The sequence below is a fragment of the Pseudophryne corroboree genome, chromosome 1, assembly GCF_028390025.1.
Source record: "Pseudophryne corroboree isolate aPseCor3 chromosome 1, aPseCor3.hap2, whole genome shotgun sequence".
Taxonomy (NCBI): Eukaryota; Metazoa; Chordata; class Amphibia; order Anura; family Myobatrachidae; genus Pseudophryne; species Pseudophryne corroboree.
In genome coordinates, this window is record NC_086444.1 from 686,056,234 (window position 1) to 686,065,471 (window position 9,238).

The window sequence follows — 9,238 nt, forward strand, 5'->3', positions numbered from 1 at the left end:
TCACCACATTTTGTGTGATAAATCAGCTGCACAGTCACAAAGTGTCCAACATTTAGTAACATATGTTGTTGGTTAATTATAAAAAAAACAGGATTAGAAAACAAAATAATAAAAAGGACACTATTTAGCAACGTCACATGATTAAATTTAAAAAAATAACATTGTAAGCTTAACATGTTTGTTTTTAAAAAAAAAACACATATTAATATATTCACATACACCCTAAAAATTACACAATGACCTTACAATAGCTACCTAAATTACATCCGAGCAAAATGAGCATAAGCAGACAGTGTTTTTTAGTAATTTCTAAAAGTTTAACAAAATACACTATACCTGAAATATTCTTGCACAATGCTTGCCCTTACTTCACTTCCCCTCCGGGAAACACTCCCCCCACCGAATCTCCGGCCAACCCCTGGCTCCTCATCTGGCAATTCCTCTGTGTGAGGAAGCTCGACGCGACTCCTTACCGCGATGTTATGGAGTATAGCGCACAGGACCACTATTTTACTTGCCATCTCCGGCGAATACATGATGTCGCCACCAGTGCGGTGGAGCACACGAAAACGTCTTTTAAGGACCCCAATTGTGCGCTCCACCAGCTGTCTAGTGGCAGTAAGCGTGGAGTTAAATGCCGTCTGTGGTCCTGGCCTGGGCTTACGGTAAGGAGTCATGAGCCAGGGGGTGCAAGGATATCCACGGTCTCCTGTTTGATGAGAAGATCAAATTAGAATGAGAATATTCTTTAATTTAAAAAATATTGCATTAAAATATGTAAAAAAAACTCACCCAATAACCACATGTCTTGTCGTTGACTTGATCTTAATCTCTGCCATATCCCTGATTGTCTAATGACATAGGCATCATGTGAGTTTCCTGGAAACTTGGCATTCAGGGAAAGGATCTGGAGGGATGGCCCACAAACAACCATTACATTCAGAGAATGAAACAGTTTCCTGTTTCTATAAATTTCTTCATTATGTCTTGGTGGCACAATAGCTACATGTGTGCCATCCACAACCCCAATAACATGTGGGAAGCGACTACCACCTTCCTCAAATTGCCGCTTCACCACATCTAGGGCCCCATCATCCAAAGGCATAGCAATAAATTGCTTCACACGCTTTATGAAAGCCTGGCTGACACGCCGCAGGACCTTACTGAACTGGCCCTGCGACATGCCAATCAGGTCTCCCACAACATGTTGGAATGAACCAGTGGCAACAAAATGTAACACACCAAGGAATTGTGTCAATAGTGGTATTGCTGTAGGATACCGAATTGAAGACTCCAGATCACTCTCTATTATGGAGAGAGTGTCTAGGATTAGATGAGGTGGCAGCCTGTATCTACGCAAAACCAAATCATCTGGCATCCCAAAAAGGAGGACACGGGTATGGAAAATTGGTGGCCTAGCACGCCTCCGTTGCCTTGGTTGATGAGGAGCCGGTTGCGGTTGGCGGGCTGGCAGTAGGGGTGGGAGTGCTTCCGTGGGTTGGGGTGGGAGGGCTTCAGCAGCCAACTTAAAATAAAGGTAAGAATATTGAGAATAAGACAATTAAAAAACACACATTGACATCCATAATCAAAGTAAAAGTGTCTGGGTGTTAACTTACTGCAGGAGCATACGACATTTCTTCTGGAATCAATTACGGACCAAGTATAAATTTTGAAAAAAAAGTGAAAGCACAAATTAGATTTTTGTTTCAAACATAGGTTAACCAAACAAAATCACAATTTGTAAACAAGCCAAACATACACATATAATAAGATCAAAAATATATATTCAAACAACTAAGTAAAAATACTGAAAAATATGTTAAAAGTGTAAACAACATTCTAGACAAAATGGATCCCTTTAGTAGCTATTACAGGCAAGAACAGCCCTACTTTGAGACAAAAAAAAATAAAAAAATAAAAAAAATGTGATTACAAACATAATAAAATCACTTTGAACACACACATACTCCACAACACACAGGCCTAGGGTACTTACCTGCTCAAGAAAGCACCAGTGATTTATTTCTTAGGCAGGGCCAAATAAATCAGGCTAATTTGCCACCAAAAGAAAATTGGATCAAGTCTCCAAAAAGAAATACCTACAAGAGACACACAAGGAGGCTAAGAGCACATATAGACAATTACCACAAAGAGACACAAACACAGGCCTAGGGTACTTACCTGCTCAATAATACAGAAGAGAATTTCTTCTTAGGCAGGGCCAAATAAATCAGGCTAATTTGCCACCAAAAGAAAATTGGATCAAGTCTCCAAAAAGAAATACCTACAAGAGACACACAAAATAATTTAAAAAATTTAAAAATAAAATGTAAAATAAAAAATACAAACAGATATCCTACCAAATACTGAAACACACCTGCATTGCACCAACAAACATACTTGCCTAAATAAAAAATTAATGCAGGAATACTCACAAACGAAACTTCGCATAAAAAACGCACTACGCTGTACATGCTATAAGCTAATAAACGGAAAACTGTATGCTTGACAATGCTAAAATTACTCACTCTGCAAAGTACAAAAGACCACCTTCTAACAACAAACACAGCAACTCCTTTCATCACACACACACTCACAGCGTGCAAACCAGGCCCTTAAATAAGCAGTACAATCAGTAACACTATTAGCATACTGTACACCTGTGTGAATTAACGCGGCGCACGTAGGTATAAATAACCACACACCTGGGCGTACAGACGTCATCTCCAACATGGCTACTCGTGAGGATTTCGCTGCAGAGATGGACCGCATTACGCAGCAGCAGATAGCATTGGCAAAAAAACGCATAGAATGCCAGAGACGAATGCTGGAATCCGCCTCTGCGGATTCGGAAGAGGCAGGACCCAGTACTCAGGAAATTCCAGCTTCTGAGCCCCAACAATTAAGTGGGGATACCCTGGCAGACACACATACTGGGCAAACTGAGGGAGAATCATCATTAGCCACACAAGCACAACATACAGAAGCTGCTAGTGACGAGGAAGATGGTGAGGAGCAACAGGAGCAAAGCTCACAGGCTACCTCCAGAAGAAAAAAAGACAGCCAGCATTCACTAAGAGGGAGTTGCATGTTTTGGTCACGCAGGCCATGTCCAAAATACATAGAGGACCGAAAAACATGGGTGCTGCTATGAAAGATCGCATCTGGAGGGACATCACACATTCTGTGAATGAAGTCGACTCTATCGTCAGAACATCACAGGAAGTTAGACGATGGTAAGTGCATCTTGGCAGTCCATTCTCTGTGCTAAGTAGTCTTAAAAATGTAGTTACATGTGATGTTGTGTATAGCAAACAAAAGCAGAACATGTGTCCTATATATTTATTACCTTAAATAATAATACTCTACCTTGCCCCTATTTTACCAAACATATGTAGTTGGGCCAACTTCAAATCCCGCCTGGAGGGCAAGAGGGCTGCGGAGTGGAATGCCTCAAGGGCTACAGGTGGAGGACCAGCTGTCGCTGTGGAGTTTACAGACTTGGAGGAGATGGCGATGGACTGTGTGAGTTATGAGGAGGGCCAAGGGGTGTCTCATATGGACACGGACCTGCCTGAGATCCTGACGGAACATGACTTTCCTGGTAAGTTTACACACTTATTTGTCTGGTATTTAAACTGTATTACAAAATCAAAAAATAATTCTTTATTGTACTCTTTTCCCACACATTCTTCTATTTGCTTGCCACATAACACAGCACAGGGGGGTGAGCAGTTTGAGTCACAGGAGGGTTATGTGGCTGAGGCTGAGGTGGAGGGACTTAGTGGGTCTGGCAGTGTGGGCCGACAAATCCCACCTCTGCATGTTCCAACTGGCCCCCCCACCCAACCCTCTGCTATCCCGGAGATCCTGCTTGAAATAGCTAAGTATGGTGAGAGCCTAAATGCTTTTCAAGACGGGGTCATCCGGGTGGTAAGCCAGATAGCTGTCCGGCTCACTGAGCACCGAACCAGTGTTGAGCAAGGTGTTGCTCAACTCTGCCAAGGTCTGGCAGAGATCAGGCAGGGACAAGAGCAACTTGCCTCCTCATTCCAAAGCCTTGCAACTAACATCTTGCAAGGGCTCCAGGCCATCGCTGTCTCTCTTGCCCACAGTGGCAGAGAGCCACCCACATCGGCTCCCTCCCCTGCCCCTGCCCAGGAAGAAGATCCCACTGGGCAGGGCCCACGAAGGTCGCTCCGCAGACCAAGCCAAGAAGAACAGCCTCAGGCGGGGAGAAAAAAAAGAAAGTGATGTCTCTCCAGATGGGCAGCACCCATGTTTTTCATGTTGTCTCTATGTTATTTTGGAGTTGCCTTTTGTGGCCAGAATGGCTAACTCCCTCTTAGTGAAATGTATTAATAATGTTTGGAGGTATTGTAGCCTGTGAGCTTTTTTTCTTAAACACCAAAGCCATCTTCCTCTTACTAGTGTGCTATGTACTGATGTGTTTGTGTGGTGGATCCTAATTCTTTCTCAGTTGGCCCAATATATTTGTCTGGCAGGGTGCTTAATATTATTTTTTGGACATCAAATTATCATTTGGTCAGAAGCTGGATTTTTCCCAGTACTGAGTTCTGCTATATCATTTGTGTCAGTGCCATCTGCTTGCTGCTTGGTCCATCTCTGCCTGTGATACTCACCTGTAGCCATGTTGTTTTGATGAAAAAATATATTACTACAGTAATAAAAAAAATAAATAATAAAAACATTGTTGTACTTTATTCAAGGTAATGCATTAGGTAAATCTTAGTTCAAGAAAGATTAGGTAAGCATATAGACACTTGGGGAACAAGGGAACAATCTGCAAATTTTAAAAACAATTGCATCTTTAAAAATCCTACAGGTATGCCTTGCACCACACTTTAATGTCCATATTAATTAAAATGACACAACTCTTTTTTTTATTTTCTATGGGCAACAGGACATCATTTAAAACATTGACAGATATTATAAACAAAGATTAAAGTATCATTTATGCACAAAATTAAGTGTATGCTGCATTATGTTGGTCTAAAAATTTAGAATATACAAACGGCACAGTTTATTTAGGTTAAATGTTGCAGCTTTTTAATTACATTTTTGTTATTTTCACTTGTTTGCATTTGGTAGTCTTACACACATTAAAACCTGCCCTTTACAAAAAAGTTTACACACAAACTTGAACACAAATAACAACCTTATTTGGCAGTGTGACAGATTTATATGTGATTAGAATAAACATGTAATGTGGGTTCAGACAATTGCTGTTTGCTGACTTTCATCTGAGCAGTATTTAACAAGTAATTGGCCAACAGATGAATGTGCTCTCCAATTAACTGCTAATTAGTGCATACACACTTGTAACACTACTTCGCAAATGCTGAGTAACTGCAGACCTACTCTGCTGCTGCGTGAAGATTGCAACGGATTCCTATGTTAGGTTTAACAGCGACAATGTATTTTTGCGAAAAACACGCCTATTGCTAGTTGCATACTCCCACACTGTACGCCCACTTTCACGCCCATGTCGGACCATTGCGAAGTCTCGCCTCTGCCACGCCTCCGCCACTCCCCGTTTTCGTTTCTGAGTAACGTGAGTTTTTTTTTTAGTATTTCTGCACAAGTGTCGTATCGGTGTGCTCGCGCATGCGTATTTACGCTTTTGCGCATGCGCAGTTAGTTGATTTCTTGCCGTTTGCGATGCGATGAATCTCTGCGAAAAACTCGGAATGAGGGCCAATATGCTTTTGTTTCTTACCTAAATGTTTAGGCCAGAACTGCATTTTCTGTTTTTATAATTACTCCCTTAACAAAATACATCAAATATATAACAAATAAACGTATCCGATTTTATACAGATCTATTATGACTATTACAACCTATGGCAACAATGGTGGTCATTCCGAGTTGTTCGCTATGTTTTTCGTTCGCACAACATATTCGCAAAGTTGCGATTATGTTGTAAAACTGCGAACATCCGCCCCCAACGTACAGTTGCTATTTCGTACGCAGTACTACACAAAGTAGGCGTATGCCAAATCACAACGCATTAATGCGAATCCATCGCATACGCACACTCCTCATCGTAAAAATCCGAACTCATCGTAGATTTACGCATTCCTCTTAAATGTGCTAAGGTTTGTGCAAACAAACGCACAGCAATGTTTTTTTTTTCTTAATTTAGATGACACCTTGCAATTCAAACTCAGCAAGCGTCCCTCAATTATAAATCAAATTAGTGTAATAATTGATTGTGTGCATGACCAATTAAGTCTGGAAAGAATACCTCAAGAACACTTTGTAGGCATAATTGGACATTACCATGTTTGTTTTTTTAGAAGTGCAAGAGATGTGTAAACTGTGCCACACATAAATGTAATTAGCATAATTTGGTGTGGATGTTTAGTGTGTGAATGTATGTGTTTAGTTTACATGTTTTTAAAAAAAATAAGCTACTAACTAACCTAATTTGTATGTAATAAATAAGACTTAAACTCGTAATTTGTTTGTGTTTTTTTTGTTAGGTAACCAATTTCTGCTTTGCAATATGCTTTAATATTTTGGCATTAAAAACATCACAAGCGTATAACAGTAAATTAATTTTTTTTATTTTTACAACATTTTTTGTTTAAAGCTTTTTATAAACATATTTTTTTTTTTTTGGTTTAAATTAATTGTGCCAAATTTTTAACTTCGGCCAACATGGCCTCCAAATGTGCCTGCATCCGGGCAACGATGCCTGCCAGGCTTCTGGGATCTCCAATGGCACCATCTGAAATGCAGAGTCAAAATGCAAATTAAAACAAAACTCACATTACCTATTACATCACAATTCCAAAAAGCACACTTTCATATCAAATTATCTACATCATGGATGTATAAATGACAAAACAGTAGCATACCAACACACAAGCATACTCAGCAATGTTTGTCCTTGCAAAATTTCAATGTGTAAAAGTCTACCACACCATGATGTACATTTACTAAGATGGGAGTTATATTTAGGGTGTGATGTTGTCCATAGCAACCAATCACATTCTACTTATCTTCTAGAAGGTGGGAAATAACTGAAACTTTGTTTTTTTTGTTTGCTATGTTCAACATCCAATCTTGAATCACCCCCCCAAATTAGTACATTTAACCCCATACTGGTCTTCATTCACATCTGTAGTGAAGCAGACTTGTCTTTTGTGCTGTTTTGCCCTGCATCATCACACTGCATATCAACATCTTCAGAAGGACAACATATCCTAGCATGCCCACACTCCCTGAAAGCCTGCCTTACTAAATAAATAAGGTCAAACAGGTTTAGAACAAGCAAATAAGCATTTTGGGAGTGTAACTTTCACAACACAAATCATTGTGTTGTTCGGCTGGCTAACAAAGTGACTCCTGCGACTTTTTTTGGAAAATATTGCAATACCCAAGCTCAATTGTAAAAGTAAAACCACACAAAAATGAACACTCAGGTCTAAATGTGTTGCATATAATGTTTCACAAACAAATCTTGTTGTGCAGGCAAACCTGTCGACATAGTGATTAGCAACCAGATGTAGACACTGTACATATAATGTCCAGCACACAAATGTGAATGCATCATCCATACCATGCTGAAAAAGACAAGCATTTAACCTTGTCCAAAGATTGGCCACAGTACAACACTGCATTTATTAGAATGTGTTTTATATTTTTAAAAATTTAAAATAAGGAATGTGTGCGAACTTACTCTCCTCTGCCACTTGGCCACCTCCCTCTAGTGGCTCCGGGGCCTCTGCTGCCCATTCTGTAGGCGACGTTGGCTGGCTGGGGGATGGAGGCTGGATGGGTGAGGTTGGCTGGATGGGGGATGGGGGCTGGATGGGTGAGGTTGGCTGGCTGGGGGATGGGGGCTGGCTGGGGGATGGAGGCTGGATGGGTGAGGTTGGCTGGATGGGGGATGGGGGCTGGCTGGGGGAAGGAGGCAGGATGGGGGAAGGAGGGTCCAATTGGGTGAGAGGATGGAAGGGGGAGGTACTAACAGAGGGTGTTTGGTAATGATAGGGTGAGGGTGGTGGTGTGCTTTTTTGTGACACAGAGGGGGAGGGGGGCAGAGAGGGGAATTGGGAAAGAGAGTGGGCTTGGGTTGGAGAGGGGGTGTGTGCTGGAGAGGGGAATTGGGAAAGAGATTGGGCTTGGCCTGGAGAGGGGGAGTGGTAAAATGAGGCTGAGGTGGCTGGAGAGGGTGAGGTGGCTGGAGAGGGGGTTTGGGCTGGAGAGGGGGATTGGGCTGGAGAGGGGGATTGGACAGGAGAGGGGGATTGGGCAGGAGAGGGGGATTGGGCTGGAGAGGGGGATTGGGCAGGAGAGGGGGATTGGGCAGGAGAGGGGGATTGGGCTGGAGAGGGTGAGGTGGCTGGAGAGGGGGATTCGGTGGGAGAGGTGGAGGGGGAGCCAGAAGGGGATGCTGTTTGGGGATGTGGCTGTTGTGGCCTCCCTGCACCAGCAGCAGCACCTTGCCGTTGTGCTCGCCCTAGAATGACATATGTAATTTTTTGGTTTTAACATATACATTTCAAACATCCGCATATTCATATTACTCAGTTCTGTACCATGTTAAAGATACAGGGGTAACATTACTAAGTTATTAAAATGTTTACACTGGTGATGTTGTCCTTAGCAACCAATCATAATATAATTAAACTTTCTTAAGCACCTTCTATCCGATAATATATAGAATCTGAATGTTTGTTAAAGCCAACATCACCAGTTCACAAAACCACCAACATTTAAAAAAAAAAAACCACTGAGCAGGTTATTGTGTTAAGTTGTGAGCCTGTGTAGTAATTATGCCCAACAACATACAGTCAGTACCATACCTCCCAACATGACCCTCTCCAGGAGGGACAGAATGTTGTGCTCCGTCACTTCCCTCTTAATGTATGATTGCCATCATCTGTGCTGAAACACCTTTATTTACTAAATTAAGTGACAAGTCCAGAAGCAGAGTATTCTGTCCCTCCTGGAGAGGGTCATGTTGGGAGGTATGCAGTACTGCTTGCCCAACCCACACACACTCATGCTTATTGTAAGTGCGCAAATTTTCACACTCTCACTTAGTGAAAGTATGCAAAGGTTATGCGTAAAATCAGTCATGTGCCGAAATGTTACTTACTGCGCCCACGTAGGGTCCGGATCTGTTGGCGTAGCTCCGCCAACAGGTCCAGCGTACGCCTTCGCAGGTCGCTCCAGCGCCTCTCCAGCTGGATAATGGTCC

General features: G+C 42.0%; 1 long non-coding RNA gene across 1 annotated transcript; it reads right to left on the reverse strand.

Moving 5' to 3' along the window:
* Positions 1-620: 620 nt before the first annotated feature.
* LOC134934726 (uncharacterized) lies at positions 621-1,646 on the reverse strand. The gene is made up of 3 exons (XR_010179796.1): positions 1,620-1,646; positions 793-907; positions 621-709 (listed from the first exon to the last, which is right to left on the reverse strand). It is a non-coding gene; the product is annotated as an uncharacterized LOC134934726 (long non-coding RNA).
* Positions 1,647-9,238: the final 7,592 nt, after the last annotated feature.